Source organism: Anastrepha ludens, chromosome 5, assembly GCF_028408465.1.
Source record: "Anastrepha ludens isolate Willacy chromosome 5, idAnaLude1.1, whole genome shotgun sequence".
In the NCBI taxonomy this organism is placed as follows: Eukaryota; Metazoa; Arthropoda; class Insecta; order Diptera; family Tephritidae; genus Anastrepha; species Anastrepha ludens.
In genome coordinates this window covers 17,377,358-17,404,429 of record NC_071501.1, presented here as the reverse complement: position 1 = coordinate 17,404,429, position 27,072 = coordinate 17,377,358, and the positions used below count along the sequence as shown (strand labels likewise).

The 27,072-nt window shown below is 34.5% G+C and overlaps 1 long non-coding RNA gene and 3 other non-coding genes across 4 annotated transcripts in view; 2 read left to right on the top strand and 2 right to left on the bottom strand.

Annotated features, from left to right (window-relative positions):
• Nucleotides 1-222: 222 nt before the first annotated feature.
• Nucleotides 223-27,072, bottom strand: part of LOC128864447 (uncharacterized) — a 59,755-nt gene continuing 32,905 nt past the window's right edge. The window contains exons 3-6 of the long non-coding RNA XR_008454685.1: nt 22,699-22,911; nt 9,046-9,296; nt 3,509-4,014; nt 223-1,328 (exon numbers count right to left, since the gene is read on the bottom strand). This is a non-coding gene — a long non-coding RNA (uncharacterized LOC128864447). The remainder of the gene's footprint in view (nt 1,329-3,508; nt 4,015-9,045; nt 9,297-22,698; nt 22,912-27,072) is intronic.
• Trnad-guc (transfer RNA aspartic acid (anticodon GUC)) lies at nt 14,849-14,920 on the top strand. Its single transcript has one exon. It is a non-coding gene; the product is annotated as a tRNA-Asp (tRNA).
• Trnad-guc (transfer RNA aspartic acid (anticodon GUC)) lies at nt 15,723-15,794 on the bottom strand. Its single transcript has one exon. It is a non-coding gene; the product is annotated as a tRNA-Asp (tRNA).
• Nucleotides 17,127-17,198, top strand: Trnad-guc (transfer RNA aspartic acid (anticodon GUC)). The gene has a single exon. It is a non-coding gene; the product is annotated as a tRNA-Asp (tRNA).

Sequence of the window (27,072 nt, the reverse complement as noted above, 5' to 3'; positions counted from 1 at the left end):
TTAAGTTTTTTTCCAGTAATTTAAATTCTTTTGAAAATTTTTTTCATCTATTTCGCCCCTAAATACGTTGAAATGTGCGAGTATAAGAAACTTGTGAGTTAATATTAAATCGAGAAGTACGAACAGCGCTCAATTTTTTTATGTTTGCGGTTACATGCATGTATATTTATTCGATGTAATGTATATATTCCATGAATTCTATAAAATATGTAGACATATGGACGTAGATTTATATATACATATATACAAGTATATACCTAAAGTTAACTCGCATTGCAATTGTTTTGACGTGGCTAAGAACTTTTTGAGTCAAACGGAAACTCCGCCCACTCGAAGCTAAGCAAAAGTCATTTAGATATCAATCTCACTTCCTGAGAAGTCTTACTGCAGTAGTTTGTATGTTAACGAGGTGTTCGTACATAGAGAGTGAAAGTTGTTGGGGAATGCAGTCATTGGCATAAGGCGGCTGAAGTAACTAATACAATCGGAAATAGGTGGCAACGCCTCTGTATTTGCGCATTTATTTAAATTCTTATGTAATTTCAATACTCGTACTTCTTGTCCGTTTAAAACCGATTGTGATGTAGTGGAATTAGTTTACTCGTACATATTTACAGGTAGGTGTATGCATAAGCTTACATAACATTAAAGCAAAACTATCGGACAAATTCGAATTGATATGTGATACGTCGCAATCACTAACCACCAACTTTGCCTTTCTTTCTTGGGAGGCTATTCATAGCCATTTCATTACACTCTTTTCTTAAAGTAATCATTTCTTTTTAATACGATTTTCTTTTCATATTTGTTTCTTTAGAAATTTAGTTAGAAATTGTTCTGAAATTTTGTAAACTTCAGAGAGCTGATCGATTTAAGTCCCAAAGTGAAGACGAATGATTCTTCACTTGAGTCCTTCTGAGGCGCGTCGTTTCCTTGATTGTCTGGTATTTTAAAAACATTTTCTCCTTCCAAAAGGCAGGGCATTCACAGTGGAAATGGAAAATCGTTTCCCTTTTCTCTAGTTGTTTGAAACTGTGACAGTGTGTGTTGCGAGGGATGTCCATTTTGGCCGCTTATACGCCGATAGACCTTCTTCTGGCCAGTTATCACTGCCGTGAGTCTGCAAGCATCCCTTCGTTTCATATTTGCCAGTATTGACGTTTGTTTTTAGTGGTTGTAGATGGGCCATAACCTTGGTGATAAGATCTAATAAGTTTTTTACGCTGGAGTACATTCGTTCGCATAAGGGTCATTCAGACTGTAGCGAATTAGTCAGATGTTAGTAAATAACCTCAGTAAAATTTCAGTTCCACAGCGATGAGTTGGCCCTAAAGTGAAAATAAAAGTAATCAGCTGATAATAAAAAGTAACGTATTTCCTTTTAAATTTCCCGTCACTGCTAAAAAATTAAAGCGAAAAGCGAAATAACCAAAACGAAATGGTAAATTGACCGACTCAAATTGAGCAGCCGATTTCCTCCTCATTCCATAAAACTTAAAAATGTAAAAGACTTGTGCTTTAACTTGTCACCACGTCCGTGATTACATACGCAGCGCCTATCTGGACAAGTGCTGAAAAATCGCACAAGAACCACACATATAAGAGCGCTTGGAGTTGCGATTCATATCGAAGAAAATCGAAGGAATTCCCTATACAACTCTCGGTCAAAGAGCTGCAGATGCGGTTTAACCCAGTGCGAGAAATAATTCCCGGTGTTATTAAAGAAGAAGAGAGGCAGCGAACCTTCAGAGAGTGGCAGCAGCGCTGAAACCTTTTTGCAAAAGGTCGTTGGACGCACCCACTAATACCAGACATATCGAAGTGGCATCGAAGGAAACACGGGGAAGTTGACTTTTACATGACGCAACTGCTGAGCGGTCACGGATGTTTTAAAGAGTGTCTACACAGCTTTACTTTGGAAAATTAAAAATTAAATTACACCAGAGAGTGCAAGGTATGTGCTATTCCTATGCCCGCATTTCGACACCGAAAGAGAATACCTTCATAGGGTTTTGGGCTAGTATCCACAGAGACAAACCTTACGCCGCAAATGTGCGATACATCCGCGAAATGGCAAACATGAAAACACGGCGTGATGAAGAATGGGTTCTAAACGCGAACCTACGCCATCAACAGCTTGATTTCCAGGCTGATGGAAATGCTGAAGAGTCGTTGCAAGGCGAATACCGAATAGATTCGTGTACTGACAGAGACTGACTGATTTCAGTTAAAATACCCAATAACAGCCCTGCAACGTATTACTCAACGGCAAGGTTCCTTGAGGAGCAAACGTTCGGACAAAGGGAAGTTTTAGTTCGCTTTCATCCTACTACAAAAAAAGTACCGAGTCTCTAGCATCCGTATCCAATCCTTGGCTTGTGGTCTCTAATCTCCAGTTTTTACCATCAATCTCTAGTTTACAGTATCCAGTCTCTACTATCTAAATTCTAGTATCCAGTCTCTAATTTTTATCCTTTAGTCTCTCGTTTCTAGTACCCAGTCCTTAACTTATGGTATCTAAACTCTAGCCTTTACCCTTTAGTCTGTATTTTGTAATCTCCAATCTCTACTTTTCAATTTCTAGTATCCAGTATCCAGTTTTTAGCCCCTAGTCTTCAGTCTCAAATCTTTGGTGTCTAGTTTCTAGCATACAGTCTTTGGTCTCTAATCTCTAACCTCCAGTTTCTATATAGTATTTGATGGCCAGTCGCTATTATTTTTATCTTCCATAGTTTCTAGGCTATTACAAATTAAGGAAAATTTTTGAGTTTGAGGTGCAGCTCTTACAAATTTAAGAAGATTAATAGAAAGCAAGTCGCACTTAATATTTTACAGCCGAACATCGCCATTCTTATTCTGAATTTTAGGAGAGCACAAACGAGTACTCCTAAAATACATTTGCATAAAATTACCATCCAATTACAAAACGCACCTTCACAATTTAATGTTGCCAGATCGTAATTACTCTTTTTCTGTGCGATTTAAAAGATTTCTATATTAATTTGATTTCTTACCCCAACTATTTCCGCCATTCAGCAAACACCTACATTTTTGTACAGCTAAATAAATTAATTAAACCTTTTAATACATACACACACAAATAGGCTGGCAAGCGAGCGACTGAGCAATCACCAAAATGCCAAATGAACCGATGGCCAAGCAAGTAGCCTACTCGCATAGGTAAAAAGTTGGGTGCATATGTAAGGGATGTGCATAGACGACCATGCAGACATTTGAATTAGTTCAGTGTCTCTCTTCTGCTTTGCGGCAAACCACAATTATTTCCTGAATAGCCTGTCTAAAGTTCAGTTTGTCTGTGTATTTCACACCACTAGCTAAGTCCAGCAGTGCCAATACCTTGGACATGAAATATGCATATGCACATACTAGGGTATACACTAGGGCGAATCAATTTGTATGGAACGGTCCTTTTTTTCTTCTTTGCTAGGAATGATGTCGAAAGCAAAATTTCTATGTATACTTAGATGCAATAAATGTCGGTACAAACTTATATTTAGAAATTTTACGTTCGTAGAGACCAATCGCTGTGCCTCTCAGCGCCAGAAGCTATTGAAATAATCGCTTTTGTGTTTGTGTGCGCTTCACACTCTTCCTCGTCTGTTTACATTTTAATTGAAAAAGTTTTCACCTCCTCCACATGCGTTCACAAAGCTATTACGCGCAATCCAACAACACTGTGGCTTTTCAATTACAAAATTTCTATTCGCATATTCATTTTTCTATGCTGCTCATTTAACTGTTCAGAGCTATTTATAGTGTTGTTGTGAATATTCTAAGCTTTGTTTCTAAATTTATTTTCTATTTTCCGTTTTTGTTTTTTTTTCTATGTTTTTTGCTTGGAAAAGTTTTATACATTTGTCAGCTACTCCAACGCTTATTAGCTAAATTCAAATGCGGTGTCCCTTTTCATCGCATTGTTGTTGTTGTTTGTTTGATTTGATAAATTTCCATTTATGCGCGCTGCGTGTTAAGCGGTTAACCATTGAATGGAATCTGCAAATAACAAAAGCTATAGAACCACAATTGGAAAATTTTCTGCGGCAAATATAAATTCCCGCTGGTAATTGTGGTGAAAATGGGGTTAAGTGGATAATATGAGGTGTAGCTATTCGATAACGAGACTGACGTTGCAAAACATTTTATTTTGATTTCAGATTTTTGTTTTTACTTTTCATGACTTTCCATGCAAAGCGAATCTTACATTGTTCGTAACATTCCGGTATTATCAGCTCCTTCTTGAGGCGTGACGCTACTATTTTACAGCGTCAGCGGACTTAGGTTAAGTTAAGTTAAATGGTTACCTATGTGAGGAGCCCACTTGAACAAATAATCAAAATTCGTTGAGCTGATTCCACCCATCCTCCAGACAGGTTCTTCTTGAAGAACTTGAGGCAATTACAAGTCTCACCGCGTGGTTAGTTAACGGACAATGCCCGGTAAGGATGCCCACCAAAATCCAAGGGCTGCAGCTTTGCTAGCCTTAAAAGTGGACTTAAATAATAAAGGGAATAAGGAGTATTCTGTAACTCGAGCGTACAGTAATTGGCTGGAAACTTCTTGGCTGAGTAACTTGTCCATCCACAATTTTTGGTCGCTTTTCCTCTTATATGTAACAACTCGCACAAGGTTCAACAAGAACGTGAAAGTAGTAATGCTGACTAAGTGCACTAGCCTGCAATCCCAGAGGTTGTGGGTTCGAATCCCATGTAAATTACGGTCCTCGCACTTTCCCAAATTTACCTACTTTCCCTGTTTCTAAAAAAAAATCTCATTCCTCAACCCCAAACACTTATCCTTTCCATCCTTACTCCCGCAGAATAGTCAATTATTTGCAATGTGGCTGCTAAAACAAGCAAAAAACAAACACAGTTGCAGGTTGCATCAGTGGAGAAAAATGAAGGGGACAACCGCGGTAATAGTGCAATTACACCAGATTTAGCGAAGTCCTCAACCATCTGTGCGATGCTTCTGGCACAAAAATGTGAAACACAGATGTTCCTAATCAACGACAGGTGGGCATTCCCCCACTATTTAAGACTGGTAGCGGCAGGCTAATCACCTACACTGTCAGAGAGGAGTGAACAAGGAAAAAAATGTGTACTTCTTCGATAACAGTGTCAGTCTCATTATTTAATAGGCACACCTCGTATAAGTGAATGAGAATGTAAAGTAATAGGTACAGAGCATTAATACAAAAAATAAAATAAGTTCAATGAAACTATTTACTTTTTAATAAATCTATTTTTAATAATTTTTCATCTAGCAAAATAAAACACAAGTATGGAATCAGTCAAAATTTTAGCCGCTAGTTGTTAATAAAAACGCAATTTTCATTTAATCATAAATATTTATTTTATCATTTCCAAAGTACTCCATTCCAGATGCATTCCTGCATATGAGCCAAGGCTTCTTTTATTTCATATGCGTTATCTTGCAGCAGACTCAAAATGGAAACCCTGTAGCGGCGATTTCAGTTTTGAGAAAAGAAGAAAGTCACACGCAGCCTGAATGTGGCGCAAGCGATGACTCATCGATAATGTTCATGCCACATTTTTGCTCTAAAATGCTCACAATGTTAGGTTTTGGAGATGAGAAGTGGACGTGGTCGAAGAACGAAAACTTTTTATCCTCACTAAAAGTAAATTTTTTTCTCTTAAGAGAAAGAGTAGAGGAAAAGCACAGAGCATAAACCACTTTCCCCTCAACATTTATTGAAGATGATCCGCAGCTACCTTAAAGATAGTGTGCTCATCTATGGCACAAGAAGTGGACAACGTACAAGTGTTAACCTCTGATCCTAGATCCTGACCTCTGGAAAGTCAGTTATGACGGCGTCCTTACCATCGACATGTCCGACGATTCTTATCTTGTAGGATACCCGGATGATAGTGTAGCAATTATTACTGCACGTAATGTAGAAAAAATTTTTTAATAGCGGTCGCCCCTCGGCAGGCAATGGCAAACCTCCGATTGTATTTCTGCATTAAAAAAAGAACCCTCATAAAAATATCTGCCGTTCGGAGTTAGCTTGAAACTGTAGGTCCCTCCATTTGTGGAATAACATCAAGACGCACACCACAAATAGGAGGAGGAGCTCAACCAAACACCCAGAGAGGGTATACGCGTATAATTGGCATAATGTAGATACGGCAAGGCGGAAACTTACACAAATGATGATTAAGATCAAGAAAATAGCTCAACTCGCACGATCTTAGCTTGGTTCCCGAAAAAACAGAACTTATACTACTTACGAGGGCACGCATACCTGTAGAAGTAACGATGCCGGTATACACAGAGAACATAATGACTTGAAAGGCCCTGTAATCTTTGGGCATCAAATTCAACAATAAGCTGACTGCCAAATCAGTCTCATCGCTATCAATGATGTGAAGTATGGGCGGACACACTTAAAGCTGAGTGTCGACGCAAGATTCTTGCCAAATCCCAAAGAAGTGCTGCCCTCCGCGTACCACCGCACCAGGATCAGAAGCAGCAGTACTCATCATCAGCGGCCCGATACACATAGATTCTCTAGCGAGAGAACGAAGAAAACTATCGATCCTTAAAAAGCACGCGAAAAACGCCATACTGGGCCACATAGGCGTCCGTACTAATAGCACAAACAACAACAACTACAAATATGGGAATAGCGCTGGGAGTCAGAGACAAAAGGAAGATGGACGGCGAGACTTATAAAAAACATACATAAATGGTATGGCAGAGAGTTCAGAGAGGTGAACTTCAATATTATTCAGGACGTGGGTATTTTCGAAAACATCTAAACAAAGTAAAGAAAACGAAAACCAGTGAATGCATATAGGGCGATGCGTCTATTGACGATGCATATCATACATTTTTCAAATATGAGAGATGGAAATTATATCGCAAAGCTGTCGAAGGAAGTCTAGGTCTCTTAAGAGCAGACAGCATCATCCAAAGAATGGTAGAAAGCGTGGAAATTTGGCAACTTATTGGTACGTACATAGAGCGAGTCCTGTGCGCCATCCTTGACATCTACAGAGGTACTTAACGAACAGAGATGCTAGCCTTATCCTACCCATATATTTGGAAGATTAGACGATAGCATGGCGACCCTGGACCCAGGGAGAGTAGAATAGGCAGTCTTTATCAAAACGGCTACCTGCCTTCGATGAAATGCTACCGTAGTTCCGTAGCAGAGGAAACATCCAATCGGAGAGGAATCGGAGGGATTGTTTTAGTGACATAACATTCGACGCAGCAGACGACAGTCGCTGTAAGTGCGAAGGCATTTTAAACACTGCCTCAAAAAAAAATATAAAAAAAATAAATAAATGAATAAAAAAATAAAAAAGAAAAAAAAAATTAACAAAATAAAAATAAATAAATAAAAACACAAAATTAAAAACCAAAAATTATATTAAATAAAAAAATGCTCTCTCAAACGTCTTTCTTATTTTGAATTAGAGAATTCGTTTAATTGTGATTCTTAAGTGATCCATTTCTGATACTTTTTTAAGTGATTTTATATCGAAAAACATATTTTATACAGGGTGGGCCATATAGCGTTTGCTTTTTGAACCACCTATTTTTTTGAGAATGGTAACACAAATGACATGTCAAATGTGTTCATAATTTACTTGGTTTGACATTTACGAAATGGGACGCAATACGCTTGAACAAAATTGGAAAATATTGAAAACCTATTTCCAAAGTGGCGAGTCTTCTACTCAAACTGTGAGAAATTTGAAAAAAAAAATGTTTACCGAAAAATCATCTTCTCTGATGAAGCTCATTTTCACATCGGTGGCTACGTCAATAAGCAAAATTGTCGGATTTGGGGCTCAGAAAATCCACACGATACTGTAGAGAAGCAAATGCATTCACAACGAGTCCCTGATGGTGCGGTGTTTGGTCTGGCGGCATCATCGGGCCATTTTACAGTAAATAGCGAGCGTTACCGTGACATGCTCAACGAGTTGTTTCCAAAAATTGAAGAGGATGGCATGGACGACATTTGGTTTCAACAGGACGGTGCAACTTGGCGCACTGCCAAAGTTACACTCGAACTTTTAGCTACCGTTTTTGAAAATCGAATAATCAGCCGAAATTCCGATATCAATTGGCCCCCTCGGAGCTGTGATTTAAGCCCGTTGGACTATTTTTTGTGGAGAGCCGTTAAGGACAAATGCTATACGAACCATCCAGAGACGATTGATGCTTTAAAACACGAAAGCGAAGTTGCTATTCATGAAATTGGAGTCCAAACAATCGAAAATGTGCTTAAATATTGGATTGATCGAATGGGGATCGAATGGAATGGTTACAGTAAGCCAGTCGTGGCAGTCATTTAAACGATATTATTTTTCATTCATAAATGACAAAATAAAAAAAAAAAAAAAAAAAAAATATTGATTAATTTTTTTTTATAGCCGATTCAAAAAGCAAATTTTACATGGCCCACCCTATAAATCCCTCGAATTATATTTTTGCCGATATCTCCCAAGATAGGTGGGTTATTATGCTGAAATATTTGTGGAAACTTTGTTAAATTGTAAAAATATTCATACCAAATCATAAATCAACAACATTTCGCTTTTATTTGTATTTATATAGAAATTAATGGTATTAAAAGAGCCCGGAAAGCACCCCAAAATTTAAAAAAAGACTAAAGCTTTAAGAAACAAAAATCATTATTACAATTTTTTTTGTGTTTTTTGGTTTTTTGCGTATCATTGCTAGTGAAAAACATTAAATAATCCGGTAAAAGTAATTAGGTAAAATCCGCCTAGTAGTTCATTTTTGAATGCCTAATTCTTGAGAACAACGAGAATCGATGTTCGGCAACACTTTGCGCTACAGCAGCAGTATTTCAACAGAACGTCCAGTTTTGGGTCTGACAGTTCCTTTTGTATTTTCGGCAGAACCAGTTTTTGAAATTTATTCACAATCCTTTGAATTGTGGACTCATTCAGACGATTATTTCCACCAAAAAGTAAAGGCGTTGAATCTATAAAACTATAATTCATCCAATTTAAAACTTACCATATCACGTTTTTTCTTCATCTTCCATCAATTCATTAACAAATATCGCCATGCCCTCGTCGTTTATAGTTCAATATATTATATATATTTTTTTTATTATTATAGGTTGGTAACTTTGTCAATTAAATTTTTTTTTTTTTTTTTGATTTGTGAATTCATTGCAGTTCTGCAGTATTTTTGATATAAATTTCATCACAAACTCACTTCAGAAATAGAGCAAAAAGATGGCCAAAAATATCACAATGGCCAGCCTGTGGAAGAAAAGAAAAATAAACATAATCGGACATACATATGAGGTGCGTTCAAAAAATAAGGTGAATTTTCATTTTTCTCAAAAAATATTTACAATATTTATTCATCATTTTCTATTTTATCTCCTTCAACGTAGTCCCCCTCGATTTCGGTTAGACAAGACGGATGGGAAAATATTATATATAAAATTCCCCACGCACAACGGCCATCTGTACGAAATCAGTAAGACTTGTCTAGTTAGTCAACATTTTACGCAAATATTTGCCTGATATCAGAAAATTCCTGTCAATTTTGCTAGCTGGGAATACTCCCTGGCAAACCGAGCAAAAAATATAGTCGTGTTAATTAATCGAAAGCAGCAATATTGTCGTTAACAATGCCTCCAACAGCTGGTTTGCTGAGCATTCACTCGGTCAGTTGGTGAACAGATTTACATGCAAATATACATATGTACATGTGTATATGTATGCACATGTGTAATAAACCGCAATAATATGTTGACACGTGAATACCATTATATATCCATATGTAAAAATAAGAATATTTAAATAATTTTATTGTCCAATCAATCATTCAACTCTTGCAGTATCAATTTTACTTTCGTGCATTTTTTTACCGCGACTATCGTTTTGAATTTTTTCAACCTGCTTGCATTTTTTTTTAAATTTATTATTTGTGCATATATGTATGTATGTATAGGTGAGTGTATGTAGGTGAGTGTTAATGCTCGAAAAAAGTATGTATGTAGATGTGTAGGCATATCATTGAACAATCTCATTTTATCATGAATCGTTACTTTCGCCACAAAATAATTACATACGTAAACATTGTATATATTATAAAATCTCTTCATAGTATTGGAATTACATACAGTACTATCTCGATAATCCGGACACCCTTAATGTTAGGGGTCGTCCGGATTATGGGGGTGCCCGGATTATAGATGATTTTTGTTTTTCACCTAAACGTTGTTTTTTTGAAATGAACATAACGCAATTCAGATATATGTATGTACATAAATAGTTTTATTAATATAAATACAGTACAATCATACTTACATAATAATATGTACATCTGTACATAATCAAACATTTTTTTTATTTAGTATGTACCATTTCATTTCACATTTAGTCGCGAATTTTCTAATGGCATCACGTTTCTTTTTTATGTCAAAAACAGTAGATTTGTTGACACCAAATTCTGTTTCAAACCATCTTAATGATTTTCCTTTATCAAGGAGATCTAAAATTTCAAATTTTTTCTGAAGAGTAAGGGTTTTATGAGCCCCTTTATTAAATTTTCCACTGCTCATAATAATAATGTCCACTCAATTCAGTTTGTCACTAAAGAATAAACACAACGCGTGATTTATGCTGTTGCATTTCGTATACATATATTGTTGTTAAAGTACTGCTATTTTACGAAAAACTCACAAAGCAAATTAAAAATTAAAATACATATGTATGTACATATTGCGAAGCAAATTTGAAAAATGTCCGGATTATAGAGTAAAAAATGTTAAACTGTCCGAATTATGCAGTTGTCCGGATTATAGATGTGGCCGGACTACCGCGTGTCCGGATTATCGAGATAGTACTGTACTTATATTTATTTCCTTATATTTTCATATAATTTTGGTGTTTTAATTAATATCTTTGCACTGAGGCGGGCATACAAATTCAAACAGCAAAAGAAAATGTTTTGTTTAAAGGCACATACATATGTGTATGGATCCGAAAACGCGCAGTTGTACCGGTTTAGCAGACGATCAACAAATGTTATGCTTCGGCAACACGCTCATGCATTTGCTGTCCAGCAGCTTATATGAGTGTGTGTCGGGTACTTGCTTCGTGTCACACATACTTGTTGTCGGCTTTTGCATGATGAAAATCAAAAATTTTATTAGATATTACATTCGAGTACAGACGAGGTGACAGTTACAACACGAAAAAATGCCATAAGAAACACGATTTAATCGATTGTCACGTTGTTTATGTGGTGCCTGTTGTTTTTGTGCTTTTCATATAATAGAAAATAAAATGGCGCTACAATCGAAGTAGGCGTAAGTATATAGTTACATACCCATGCTCCCACTACCAACAACACACACCTCCTTACTCATTCTCTCCTTGCCTCTCCTACTTGTATTAGGTTTTTTTTTTGCCAAGACTTAGCAAATGGTGATTAGATGAAGCAAATGAACATATGTCGGCAACGCGGGAAGAGAACTGCAATAATAACATGTTCTGGTAAGGCAGTGCGGCCTTAGGGGTTATATACACTTGTAAGGCTGAAAAATCACGTTTTTTAAGAATTTTTTACAAAGAACGAGTTTATTAAACAAACACAATTTTTAATTATTCAAATAATGCCTACTTTAAAGCTAATTGTAGCATATAAAGTTAATGAAAATATTGAAGTGCACGGCTTCTGCAGATAATCTCTCAAGCGTCCCCAAAAAAAACAAGCGTTCGGCGATGGACAAAATATCTCCGGTTTGGATTATCTGAAATCGAAAAACCAATTAGATTCTTTTTGTGGATAGATAAAGCTAGGTATTAATCGAAGGAATAGTCAAAATTTTAATTTTTGATAAAATGGCGGCTATAGGATAGAAATCGAATTTTCTTAGAAAAATTTTCGCAAAAAATTGCTTAAAAAATCATCAGAATTCTTATTCCTTCGATTAATACCTGGAGAATATATCTGAGAAGATTGTGTTAAAATTTCAAGACGATCGGTTAGGCCGTTTTTGAGAAATCGTATCCACCGACTTCGAAAACACGGTTTTGAGAAAAACGCGTTTAAAGTTTGAAAAGCACTTTACATAGAGTAAAAATTCTCTGAAACGCCTTTTCAAATTTGCGTGTAACTTCGAAAATATTCACCGGAGTGATATTAAATTTTCTGTATGCATTCTTAAATATATGTACATTAAGAAAATAAAATAAAAACAAAGTCAATTTTTTGAAAATTCTAATATAACTGTATATAACCCCCTAATGAGCTATAGCCATACTCGCTAGCGGCGAATTTTACTCGATAACTTTATTGTTGCTTTCGCATGCAAATTTTTCGTAAAGTAATCGAGCATAGAAATAGTGAGCGGAGAAATGGCGCATAGAAGAGACCTATTCTCATATCTCTTCTTCACGTTTCTTAATTTGGTCCATTACTAACTGGCCTTTTCTTTAACGACTTTATCATCTATTCTCTTTGCTACATAACAACAACAACAATTTAAATTTTGACTCTCACTTTTCGTTTTTAAGCCAATATTTGTTAACTTAGTTGATACCTTCGAAAAGAACGGATTATTATTATATTTTATAAATAAAAATATTAACTTTCGTTAAGTATGTACATACATATCGCTCATATATAGTGTCATTATCTTAAAACACCTCAAGAAAAATGGCTTTAAAGTTTGCAATTTACTTTTACCCTGTGTAAAAGTAAGACCTTATTTTCATCTAATAAAATTCTGTTAATAGATATCGCCATGCATTTTTTACACAACATAAGGGAAGAACTTCTGATCATTTCTGCCTACTTATCTAACCATTTTTTTTTTCAATTGCCTTCCGAATCACTTAGTCGCATTCATTCGAGAGAGACAAAGTTGTACAAAATTATACATTTATCATTACATATTTATATAAGAAATACGTTTACACTTGAATATACCTTCATTATTATGCAGAATATGGCATAATATTTCAGGTAGCAGTTCTAAATCCCCTTATACTAATAACAGACGAGTACAGAATAAAAAACAAATATTTGAATAAAATATACTCTGCTTCTTTTAATTACATAGTTGTAAGTTGTTGTACACTTCACATGCATATTTATTGTTGTATTCGACGCGATTACCTTTTGCATCAATTGTCTCCAAATCAATTGCCTTTCGAGTTATGAGTACAATGAATTACAACAGCAAACATGTACTTCGTATATCTCTCTTTAGTGCAGTGGAGTGAGGTGTGCCGTTACCCTGTGTGTACAAAGCCTTTAACTGAGATGCTGAGTTATTGTTGTGCAGATTATGTAGCGGAGGTTTATGTGCGTGGGCAATTTAATGAACTGTTGCAAGAGTTTAATACATCGGTAATCATATAGAAAAAAATAGTAAAAGAATCAAGGCAAAAATTCCACAACAAAATTTTGGCAGAATAAAAACCAAATAAATAAGGTGTTATTTAATAAGAGGTGTTATTTTGATATTCAAAGAAACATGCTATTTTTTAATATAAATTATCGGATGTTTATTTCATTATAAAGAGGAAAATATGCCGTTAATAGTGGAAAATAACAGGACAATATACTTTTCATGAAATGTTCCATAACCGAATTGCAAAGTTGCTGCCCTACGTCCTCGATAGCTTCACGAGTTCCACCTTGAACCAACCCTGGGCTGTTGGCGTATTCCCTTCTCTTTCACGTGGCTCCAAAGAAAAAAGTCACAAGGTGTTAAATCACAAGATCTCGGTGGCAAATTTTGATAATAATAAATAACACAGTCCGGTAACTTTTCCGGTAAAAGATCAATGGTTTCGTTGCTTGTGTGGCCCGTAGCGCCGTCTTGGTGAAAATAAACGTTGTTTAGATCAATACCATCCAATTCCGGCCATGAAAAATCGTTAATCATCTTTAAACATCAAAATTGCAATCCTACCGCTACTACTTGTGTTATTAACTGTTTGTTAACGTATTCGACAATTTCGAAACCTCTACTCATACGAACCTGGCAGCACTACTCTCTCAAACTATATAGTCTTTCTGCCTCCTTCTGAACTTGTTTTCCTCTTCACACATCTGATGCTTTTATTATTCTCCAGGAAGTGTCCGCCGGCAAACTTTCTTTTTCTATATTTTGAATTACTTTAAACTTATTCTTATATTACAGTTATGTCGAACATAAGTTCTCATAAAAACAAAAAAATTTTTTTTGCACCTACTCATGCGATTGTTCAATAAAGGGAAGTTGACTTCAGATATTCAAAAAAATAAACTTTTTCGAAATGTAAAAATACTCAAAAATACAATAAATTTGAAATGTATATATGTAATATACATACATATATTTTTTTTAATCAGAACAATTTTCAAAAACCTTTAATCGCCTTGAATGTCATATATAAAACAATTTTTATAATTCACCCTCAATTTTACAATTCTCTCGACCGCAGACAAAAATGTGTTCAAAATATATGTACCTGCATATGTATGTATGTACACTCGATATGCGTAGCTACACATGTATCACAGCACACACATAGATATAGACGTGTATATATACTACTAATATTAACATAGGTGCGTCATATTAAGTTATTTCCATCTGCTCGTCGCATTTACAAACAACAAATAAACAAATAATGATAGCATAGCGAGCAAAAACAAAATGTAGAATAACAAATCATTAAAAAACAACAAACAACAAAAATAAAAGAAACGGCTAAAGTGCCGCAGCAACTGAAAGGCTGAGTCATACAGAATTTTGCAAGCGTTAACTGAAAATATATAGCGAACGAGTGATTGATATCGGTCCTCGATAGTATAGTGGTCAGTATCCCCGCCTGTCACGCGGGAGACCGGGGTTCAATTCCCCGTCGGGGAGGTTTGTCAAAGTGGAATTCTCTTTAGACAGTTTTTTAATTACAGTATTTGTTTTTTCAATATTGAAATATATGTATTTATATTATAAATACGTTAAGTGAAATATGTTTCAACAAATAAAATGAATACTTACAAAACAAACCTTCAAACTAATTCTGCTTTGGAAATTGTAAGAAATTGTCGAAAAAATCATGACTTACACTGAAGACAGGTTATAGCTGAAATTGCAAACATTTTATAAATCGTTTTTAATCTATTTTAGGTGTTTTTATTTTCTAATACAGTTTTTATAGCCGCACAAGGGCTTATAATTTTTTTATGAAGCAAAATTCTTAACATTCGGTATAAATGAGGAATGTCGCAAACAAATTTTTTTCTTTTTAAATAGGCGAAGCCGCGCTCGTTTTTGGGTAGATGCTAGTATTTGGATAATTTGGATTATGAAAACTCGCCCAAACTGGGGACTCGTGTTGCCCTCACCTCATTTAAGCCCAACATAAATATTATTGAGATCGGATTAAAGCCGCACTTTTTATACGTTAAGATTAAATTAGCATCCGTCGGTCTGATTTTACAAGATAAAACTCGCATTGTCTCTATAAATTTCCTTGCCAAAAAAAATTAACACCCAGCCCAAATTATAGTTTACTGAAATGCGCGCGAATACTTAAAGTTTGTTCCAGACCGAGCTTAGCACTACCTTACTTGAATTCATTCTTTTGTTACCAGCAATTTTTTTTTACAATACTTCCAAAATCATTACTTAGCAATAAAAAAAAAATTAAGAAAATATATTCGCATTTCTCCCCGACGGGGAATTGAACCCCGGTCTCCCGCGTGACAGGCGGGGATACTGACCACTATACTATCGAGGACCGCTAAAAATATTGGGTACTTAATACAAATTTGTACATATGTTACGAAAATAAAAAATAAGAAAGCAAGTACACTTGTGTTCAAAGTAATAGTAGCGCGATTAATTACCAAGTTTCAACTTTTTTGTATTTATATTAATTTCTTTTTTTTTATGTTTTAATACAAGTATAGTGTATTTTACAACAGAAATCCTGGAACTTTAGATAGAAGAAAGCTTTAAAATGTGTACAAAATACACAAACATTTTACGAATTTCAAAATTTTTTTTTAAGTTTTAAATTTTTGTTTTAATTTTCAGTTTTTTCAAAACTTAAATTTTTTTTTTAAATTTCAGTTTGTTCAAAATTTAAAATTTCTTCAAAATTTAATTTATTACATTTATTTATTGTTATTGTATTAAATTTTTCAAAATTTTAAATTTTTTCCATATTTCAATTTTTTCCAAATTTTAAATTTTTTCAAAACTTTGAACATTTTCCAAATTTTAATTTTTTTAATTTTCAATTTTTGTTTTAATTTTTAGTTTTTTCAAAATTTTAATTTTTTTTTTTTAATTTCAGTTTTTTTCAAAATTTTAAATTTTTTCAAAATTTAATTTATTGAATTTATTTATTGTTATTATATTAAATTTTTCAGGATTTTAAATTTTTTCCAAATTTCAAATTTTTTCCAAATTTTTAATTTTTTTTTAATTTCAATTTTTTAATCAGATCCTTATAAAGCTTCCTGGTATGCATTTTTATAGCCCATTCAATATTAGCATAAAAAGTGCAAGCCTGAAGTGTCTCAAAATTTTCATTGGCAATTTTTTTTGCTATGTTGAAAAATTTCATCCAAATAAATCACACTTTCGGAAGTCTTTTCTTTAGCTATAAAAAATTGCCATAATTCATTGAGAATTTTGAACAACTTGAAACTTGCACTCTCTTCTTCTTGATTGACCGAGTTTAACAAATCGCGCCAGTTGTTTCTTTCTCGTCATTTGGAAACTTGCACTTTACTGTACTAAAATTGCAAACAAACTGCATTTCGTTTTAAATTCTGAATAAAAAATTTTAAATGTTGATGACAATTTTTTGAAATTTTATCAAAGTTTGTAAATTTTGTAACCAATTTCACAATTTGGAGCTATATTGTTGTTGTTGTAGATTGTACTACACTTTTATAAAAAAGGAAAAGAAAAAAATATTAAAACTAAAAAAAAAAGAAAAATAGTTAAAACTTGCCAATTATATACGCTCCTATTATTTTGTTCATAGGTGTACATACTTTTTTTTACTATTTATTTTTGTAACAAATATATTTTAAAAAGTAAACTCCAATTATAGCGGTCCTCGATAGTATAGTGGTCAGTATCCCCGCCTGTCACGCGGGAGACCGGGGTTCAATTCCCCGTCGGGGAGAAATGCGAATATATTTTCTTAATTTTTTTTTTCGTTGAGATGACATATTTTTTATTGCTAAGTAAATATTTATTTTAATTAAACATTAAACATAAATGATTTTTCCAAAATAATTGCCTATAAAATAAAATTTATTTTACAAGAACAAACTAAAATATGGATATGCGGGATATAAAAAATTAAACGATAGAATATCAACTTTGAATAGTATTAAAATTAATCGAATCCCTTTTGCAGTTTGCCATAAAAGTGAGATCAATTTTTTATTGATACCACGCATATGAATAGATTCAGTGCCGTTATCTCAACTGTCTGTAAATGCGAGGATCATGAAACAGGCCGTTAAATTTGTCAGCATAGTAAATTCGATTTCATTTCAATGGGCTAAATAATTATTTAACACTAAAGAATAGATAACAGCACTAAGGAAGGAAGAAAAACTATCAAAACCAGGTGTCAGGCTGAGCGAGTTATTTGTGAAAACAAGTATTTGAGTATAAAAAAAGCTGGTACACCTAATTCTCTTTTACACAAATTTGATTTAACACGAGTTAAAAAGAAACAAATTCTTTTTTTACACGAATTGTTTGGTTTTAAAATAATTTTCAATATTTTATGAATTTTTCTTGAATCTCATAGAGCAAACAGAGTGAGATTTTTCGGCGTATGAACGAAGCCCTTAAATTAGTCTCAAAAAAAGTCCCTGAGACTCGTTAGATATTGCGTATGCCGTTTAATAATTTATTTCTTATAATATACTAGCAATTCCGGCCCGCTTCGCTGGGCACACTAAAATAGAATAGATATGGTTTAGAACAGAAAAGATATGGTTTTCATATTATTTATTTCTTTATTCAAGCGCTTTGGCATAAACAATATTTTTTGTTTTTCTATTTGTTTTTGAGTAAATATAAAATATAAATTGAAAATCAGAAAAAAAGAAGATTGTTTTTAAATTTCAAATCAACGCAAATGAATAACTAAGAAACAATCGTCTTTTTTCCTGATCATACATGAATTTTTCGTTTCAAATTATATGTTTTATTAAGCATTGGAGCTTTTTTAACCATTATCCATTTATATTTTTCAAAAAAAAAAAACCAAAAATTTTTTTTTTCCACGAGCATATAATTTCATTTGAGCATTCGGATTTCACATTAAATTCTCAAATTTCGTAAGAAATTATTCACTGTTCCAAAATCCACTCCAAAAAACGTCACAAAAAATTTGTACACTTTGCACTTACGTCTTCTCCTTATGGCATCCAAATCAGAAAGAAATATTAACACATTTAACTCACACTGTCAATTTGACAGTTCAGTTCCGCCCCAAACGTTAAAAAAGTAAACGACATTATGGCTGGTTCAAAAGAATGCTGTACCCGTTGCCAGTGTTCCGAATTACAACCAAACTTTACGAAACCCATTTTCAATACTTACTTAACAATGTGCGTAAGTTTGGTTTAATTCGGTGCAAAGACACGGCGGGTCCACGTTTTGGCATATATTTCGAGACCCTAGTCATCAATAGGTATGAAAATTACCCCGTATTAAAGCACTTATCAACAGCTTTCATTTGATACCCATATTGTAGATACACAACCAAAGGTCCAAATGGTCGCCGCGGCCTCGGGGGCACACCTTCATCCGATAATCCAAATTTTCGATGACGCTAAGGCATAATTGAGGTTCTATGCCGTTAATGTGCCGAATTATCTCATCCTTTAGCTCTTGAATTGTTGCTGGCTTACCGACGTACACCTTTTCTTTCAAATAACCCCAAAGAAAGAAGTCCAACGGTGTCAAGTCACATGGTCTTGGCGGCCAATTGACATCGCCGCGACGTAAGATTATTCGGCCATCAAATTTTTCGCCCCAAAGAGCCATTGTTTCGTTAGCTGTGTGACAAGTGGCACCGTCCTTTTGAAACCACATATAGTCCACATCCATATCTTCCAATTCGGGCCATAAAAAGTTCGTTATCATCTCACGATAGCGAACACTAGGATTATCATTCGCCCAAATGCGGCAATTCTGCTTATTGACGAGTCCACTGAGGTGAAAATGTGCCTCATCACTGAAGATGATTTTCTTCGAAAATTAGTCATTAACTGTTTTGATTTGAACGCCCGTTTTCATAATAGGCCTGAATAACTTTAACGCGTTGCTCGATTGTGTATCTTTCCATGACGTTTAGGTGTGGTTCACATTCAACATCGGCCCTTGAAATTTAAACACCCTTTATTATAGATCGTCAACCGTGACAACTCTATTCTTTGCGTTCGAGCGCTGGGAGAGGTATAGTTACGTTGCATTCAAACCTTAGACCGCGGTTTTCTCAAAACTATATTTTTCGAATTGGCGTACACGATAACTCGAAAAGTTATTGACCGATCTCCCTGAAATTTTTCACACATCTTTTTTATGATATTATATAACTTTCTATGTGAACTAAAAATTTCGAAAATTTTTCGAAAAAATTATTTTTACGAAGCAAAAGTAGTAGAAAAATTCGCCCCCAAATTCATTTTTTTTTTTTTTTTGTAAACATTTTATTCTGCGAATTTTTTCTTTTTTCATTTTTGTTTAATTCATATAGAAATTATGACATTAATAAACAAAAAAAATTTTGGTTTTTTGTATTCAGGTTCGGCGTCAGTGACCTGCTACAATGCCCGCCGATTGAGAAGCCCCGCTGCGACCTTCCTGGAAGAATTTAGTGTACATCCGCCATTTTAAATGATTAAAATAAAAACAAAAACACAATTTATATTAATTTAATGTATAAAAAAACTGTATGCCAATTTTGAAAAAAATATATTGATTCTTCATTTTAAATAATTTTAATGAAAATCAGGGAAAATATGGCCGTTTGCAGGTATCTGTCCCCTTAATGAATTACAATGTATTAGCACGCAATAAATTCTTAAGTGGACACTGAAAAGAATTTTTTAATATTGTTTTCATCTAATACTCCTTTTACACGATTTTTTTCTAACGAATTTTTGGAAACGTAACTATTGTGTAAAAAAAGAATTTGGTGGAGAAATACAAAGAGGTGATCGATAATAAGAAGTTGGATGCACGGATTTTGCTTTGCGATATTTTTGCCTTTCCGTACTGCAGTCAGATTCAATCATTCGCTATCACTAAAACTCCAGCGTCAAAAATTTCTATTAATTTAATTTTAACGATATTTTAAATTCTTTACCTTTTTCAAGATTATTTTAGCTAGCGTCAAATATACTTCAGAATAGTCAATTATGATTATGGAGTAGATTTCACGATTTCTGAAGTACAATTGACTATTCAAGTCATTATCTCTTGTCACGAATTTTGTCGCGAATTTACGGCGTTCTCTTTTCAGTTTATTTAATTGTTACGCCACAGCAAGAAATGCTCTCACGGATACCATAATATTGTAATCCATGATGCAAAGAATAATGAGATGGCGCCCATCGTGGTCCCGTTACTTTGCGCTCAGCGAATTTGACAACTAGTTACGTGATTTTAGCTCCAGTATGGCCAGATTACCATTTTCGTAACTTGATTTATGATTTTTTTTTTGTTATTTTTATTATTTTGTGTCTCGGAGTTTTAGTTCTTTCTTCATGACATTTTTCTAGTTGTTCTAATTAAAATGTCATGTTTATAATTTTGTAAAATATGCATTTTTTAATAATTATTACGTGATTTTAGCTCCAGTATGGCCAGATTACCATTTTCGTAACTTGATTTATGATTTTTTTTTTTTTTTTTTGTTATTTTTATTATTTTGTGTCTCGGAGTTTTAGTTCTTTCTTCATGACATTTTTCTAGTTGTTCTAATTAAAATGTCATGTTTATAATTTTGTAAAATATGCATTTTTTAATAATTATTTAAATAATTCACTCAGTTTTATTTAGCTTTACTTTTTTTTAACATCTGGTGGCATTGCCCGCGAGTGCAGGTGTTGTTGGTGTTCTTCTGCTTTCGGCAGTCAAATCTCTCTCTCGCTACTGCAGTGTTGCCTAGCTTTGGATATAAAAACGCATTAAAATGCCCATTCAAAGAAAATAACCCAACAAATTTTTATTGAATCACTTAAAGAACTTTGTATGCGTGACAAATTGTCTTTAAAATGTGCGTTTTTTTAAATAAATATGTCATGCTTATGTACAATTTAATTTATGAGGTTTTTCTTAAACGAGACTCTTTTGTTAAGGGAACGGCTTTTTTGCTATATTTGAAGTTATGTAACTAGATAAGGTACTCTTTTTGTAAAAATGTCAGTATGGTTTCTTTAGTATTTTCTGGTAGTTTGTGGCTTATTTTTACAATGAATACAACTCTTAATGTCCTATGTCTCACTAAAGATTTATGACCGGAAGAAACAATTACACCTCTAAGGTTTTAATTCGCTTTCAATAAATTCAAAGGCTTTTTAAAATGTGTAAAAAGGTTTTCAATCTTAAGAAGAGTTGGGAGCGGGGCAAATAATATTTTTGCATAACCTTAAATGGAGCCAAAAATTAAATTTGCACTTTCAAATTATCAAATTTTATAAGAGTAAAAAAATGTTCATGGCGGCCGCCGTAGCCGAATGGGTTGGTGCGTGATTACCATTCGGAATTCACCGAGAGGTCGTTAGTTCGAATCTCGGTGAAGGCAAAATTAATAAAAACATTTTTCTAATAGCGGTCGCCCCTCGGCAGGCAATGGCAAACCTCCGAGTGTATTTCTGCCATGAAAAAGCTCCTCATAAAAATATCTGCCGTTCGGAGTCGGCTTGAAACTGTAGGTCCCTCCATTTGTGGAACAACATCAAGACGCACACCACAAATAGGAGGAGGAGCTCGGCCAAACACCTAACAGAAGTGTACGCGCCAATTATTTATTTTTATTTAAAAAAATGTTCATTAGCACTAAAATCTTCTCAGAGATCTGGTCACATTGCCCATGATTGCGGTTATTGTTGATGTTTATGAATATTCGTTTCTTATTTGAAATGTGCGTTAATAAGAACAAACGGTAACACACGTTTTAGTGAATATTTACGCAAAAATAAGATATTTCGTGAAAGTGTACTCGTATAAGTGAAAAATAAGAAAACATGAAATGTGCAGTGAAAAATTGTGCTAGTAAGAACCTCAATAAAGCGTGTGATATAAGCTTTTTTATATTATATTTCCAAAGGATGAGGCGCTCTGCAAACAGTGGATGCATTTCTGCCGGCGAGGAAATACCTTCAATCGAAAAACGAGCTTTATATGTATGAAGCATTTTACTAGTGATAGCATTGAAGCATTCGGTAGCTTTAAATTAAACGCAAAAAGAAACAAACACGAAACTTCAAAATTTTCGCATTTTCGGTATAAAAAAGCACTAAATTTATTGCGAAGAGCAAATGGTTGGCAATACTGCACAACTCAGCAAACGTGACGACACGTACGCTCTGATGGGCGCAATCTTGTTTATATCATTCTTGATTGTAATCTATAATATAATTCTTGGAACTTACGTAGAACAATTCTCTTACACCTTCCGTCTCTTTCTTCTCTTCGCGTTTTGTTATCAAACAAATTTCTGCGTCTTAAAACAGGACATTCTCGTATGTATGTAGGTAAATGTGACTCAAGGAGTTTGAACGTGGAATTTGAACTGTACTGCTGAATTCAAACAACCGTTTTGCTTTTTTTACTTTGCTGTGAAAAAAACGGCTCTTGCCTTTAAGCTGTAAAAATCAATATCATTAGTGTACAGTTTTTTACAGAAGATTAAAGAGATTAATAAGTACATACATACATAAATATACATATATCGACATATTTCTTATTACCGCCAGCTGCAGACTCATTTTTGGTGGCAAGCATTTGTATTCGATAAGCGTGTGCACATTTCTCTTACCGCGTTCCCCTCTTAATGCATGTGCTTATACTTTTATGTGTGTGCATGTATGTATATATGTGTGAATGTGCCTCTAAATGCCAAGCGTTACATTTGTCACATTGACAAAAGGTGTCATATGATAGATGTTGGAACCTCCCCGCAACACGTGTTCTCACAAACACTCGCACGCATGCACATGCACCTACATACCTGCATAGATACATGCATGCCTTTGTGAGCGAAGTATGTAGGTTAAATAAACCCTTCAAAGTACAGTTTTTGTGTGTATAAACTCCTTATAATCGAAGCTTTATCATTTTTTTTTTTTTCACAAATCTGAGCGTGCAAACAAGCAGGTTGTTCAAACTGGTGCAAACGGTTTGTTATATTTATCAATTGAAAAATCTATGGCTTTATTGGGCTGATTGGTGTGAAATCGTGCGTATCGTGCCGCAAAGTACGCACGCGCCATTGATACCAGCATTAATGGGTGTTGATAACTAATTGAATGGTCATGCGTGATTGCAAAAAACAAATTTAAAAAACAAGTCCACAAGAACGCTTTAATAGAGAAAGTGCACGGAATTTTGGAGAGAAAAAAGTATGTTAATCCGTGCGGTTTATAAATTTCATAAATATGCACACGTTATGTAGAAGGAGAATGCAAATAATGCATGAAGAATCTCTGCTAAGCCAAAATAAGCATAGCGCCTTAGCTCACGGATTTCCGTTAAAACGGAGCACGCCTAATAAGCAAACATGCCCGGAGGATGAGCGTGCCGACACATGACTTTTGCAGAAGCTGTCTAGATGACGAAGAGAAAAAGGCGATTTTGCACCATCTGTATCACTGTCCTGCTCTATCCAGACGTAGATTTACAGTGCCGCTCAACTGAATAGGTTTGACTTCTTTTTTAGACTTAGAACATAATATCTTCATAACGAGCACTCGGATTTATACCAAATAAATTTTGTTAAGTAAAACGATCAATTATTTATAAAATACGAAAGTTTTTTTTTTTTGGTTTGGTTTTTATATATTTTTTATTATATTTTCAAAAACATAGCTGAAAATCTACATTATTTTTGGCTCAAATGAATAGGTTTGACCAACAAAACTATAAAAAAAAATTATTCACAGCAATATTTCATGGCACTTGGTAACTTAAGTAATAAAATACACTATTTCTGCATTATTTAATATTTGGTATGACCACCCTTATTCTTAATTATTTCAAACATTCGAGTTGATAGGGAATCGTAATATTTTTCAATTTCACTCAGTGAAATAGTTGACCAGGCATTTCTAATCGCTTCAACCAGGGTCGCCGAGTCTTGAAATTGTCTTCCTTCTTCATACACTCTCCTGGATAAAAGTCCCCAAATGTTCTCGATAATATTTATGTCTGGGGAGTATGGCGGCCACTCGAGCAAGTTGACATTCTGGTCCTTAATCCACTGTTTTGTAACCCGGGATGTATGGATGTGGGCGTTGTCTTGTTGGTAAGTCCATTGAATAGGTCCAAAAACTTCGGAAAACTGGGGAAAAGCCTTTTGGAGCACAGTCTTTGAGACATTTGCATTCATCTTTTATGAAACAAACTGCAGCTCGCAAGTTCCATAAAACGATATGGCTCTCCAAATCATTACGCCTCCTGTACAGGAGTGATGACGACTCAAAAAGCATTCCTCTTTTCACATATCGTGAAAATAATAGTTGTAGCCATCCGGTCCGTCGAGATTGAGTTTTTTTTCATCGGAGAAGACCACAGCCTTCCACTCCTTGTTCCATGTCATGTGATCCCGCGCAAATCGAAGTCGCGCTTCCTTCCGTGCATCATTGAGAGTAGGTTTTTTTTATATTTTTAATCTATTTAAGGGTTTAGCACACCAAATAACTCGTTTTACCGTTGCCAAACTAGCATTTATACATCATTCATCCCTGATTTTACTGGCAGGGAGGTGGGAATTCGAAGCAGTTCGAAGGATTAGTCGCCTCTCTGATGCCGTTGTAGCATACTTTTTTCAACCTTTAATTTTTCCCCGTAATCGGCTTCATTACGAAGAAAATTGCTTACCACGTTTTGGTTTCGACCAATTTTCTTTGCTATTTCATTATGTTTTAGGCCAGATTCAATATAGCCTTTAATTTACCTTTTTCAAAATCGGTTAAAGATTTTCCCCGACCCATATTAAAAAGAATGGTAGCAATTACTTTGAATTTAAGTAGACCAAAGAAATTATATGTTTTCAATCACGCAGTCAATCAAAAAGTGAAGTCAAAGTTGTCAAACCTAATCTGATGAGCCAAAAATAGACCACACATTTTGCGAATTTCACGACGAAAGCAAAATTCTGATTTACCGTTGCATAGAACCCGTTAAATTTTTTTGTCATATTATGCTTTAACAAATGAATGTTCAAAACAAAAAAGAAAGAAGGAAAAAATGCCATAGGAACAAAGAGAGAAAAAAAATAGAAGAAATAATTTTCAAACCTATTCAGTTGAGCTGCACTGTATCATTTTACGGGAACAATTTTTCAATGAGTCGGAAGATCATAGTTCGTAGAAACTAGTTTTGGTAGAAATCAAAGTTTCTGAATATTTCACATTGGTTTTTGGAGAGTTAAGAAAACATTCTCCACGCAGCATCACAATAGGATACGAGCGCGAGAGTGTCCCATAATAGGCAAGTGCTACAATCTAACCTAACCTAGCAAAACTATGTCTTTAAGATTTAAAAAACAATTTTGTTTTCAATTTTTGCTTTAAATTTTTTGTTTTTCAAATATTTTTTTTTTCAATTTTCTTTTTTCGAGAATTGTTAGATGTTAAAAAGTTCTTTTGACAAATACTTCTAAAAAAATTAATTAATGTCTTCCTAAAGAAGTAATTTACTAATCTGTTTTATTTGAAAAATATCAGTTTTGCCTAGGAAAGGTTCTACAGGAAGGACTGGAATATTTCTATAAATTAAATGAAAAAAATATTTATAAAAAGTAAATTTTCGTTGAAGTAAAACTCTAACAGTTGAATACAACACTGAAAAGTTCAAAATACAATAAACAAGACTGGCGTCATAAAAATGGTTTTGATGGTGCCATCTTTTTAATTAGTTAGTGCATTGGAAGTTACATCCCTACCTGACTTCCAGTGAAAGCTTGGTAACATTCGGTTCAGTGGAAGCGAAGTTATGTCGTCTAAAGTGTCAGTATGTTTGTGTCATCGGTACAAAAATGAGTTTCGAACAAAGAGCTAATATCAAATTTTGTTTTAAAATCGGTAAAAAGTTTACCGAAACATTTGAATAGATGAAAAAAGTTTATGGCGATAATTGTCTATCTCGCGCCAGTAGTTCATGGGTGGTTTACACGTTTCAGAGATGGTTGTGAGAACATATATGACAATGAGCATAGGGGCCACCCAAAATCAGTAGTCACCGAGAACTCCATCGAAACTGTTCGTAAATTTATCAAAAATGAACCGAAATCATAGTTGAAATTCATGAAATCGGAGTTGAATATTTCCAAAACATCGATTTATCGCATTTTAACTGATCATTTGGGCTTACGAATGGTCTGTGCATGTTTCGCTCTGCACCAGTTAACTGAGGACCAAAAATTGCTCAGAATTCAACATTCGAAAGACCTCATTAAAGAGGCGAGAAAAGACGAGAACTTCCTTTACAATATTGTAACTGGTGATGAAACGTGGTGTTTCCAACATGAACCTGAAACTAAGCGTCAAAGTGCCGAATGGAAGGCCCCAGTTGGGCCACCACCCACAAAATCGCGTTTGGAGAAGTCGAAAATCAAGTCGATGCTCATTTGTTTTTAAGATGCCAAGGGAATTGTCCAAACGGGCCAATTCGTCAATGCAATTTTCTATCGTGGCGTTTTGAAGCGTTTTTTGCATCGCATTCGTCTAATTTGCCTTGAATACCGCGAAGGAGGAAGCTGGCGCTTATTGCATGAAAATGCACCATCCCATAAGTTCACTCTTGTG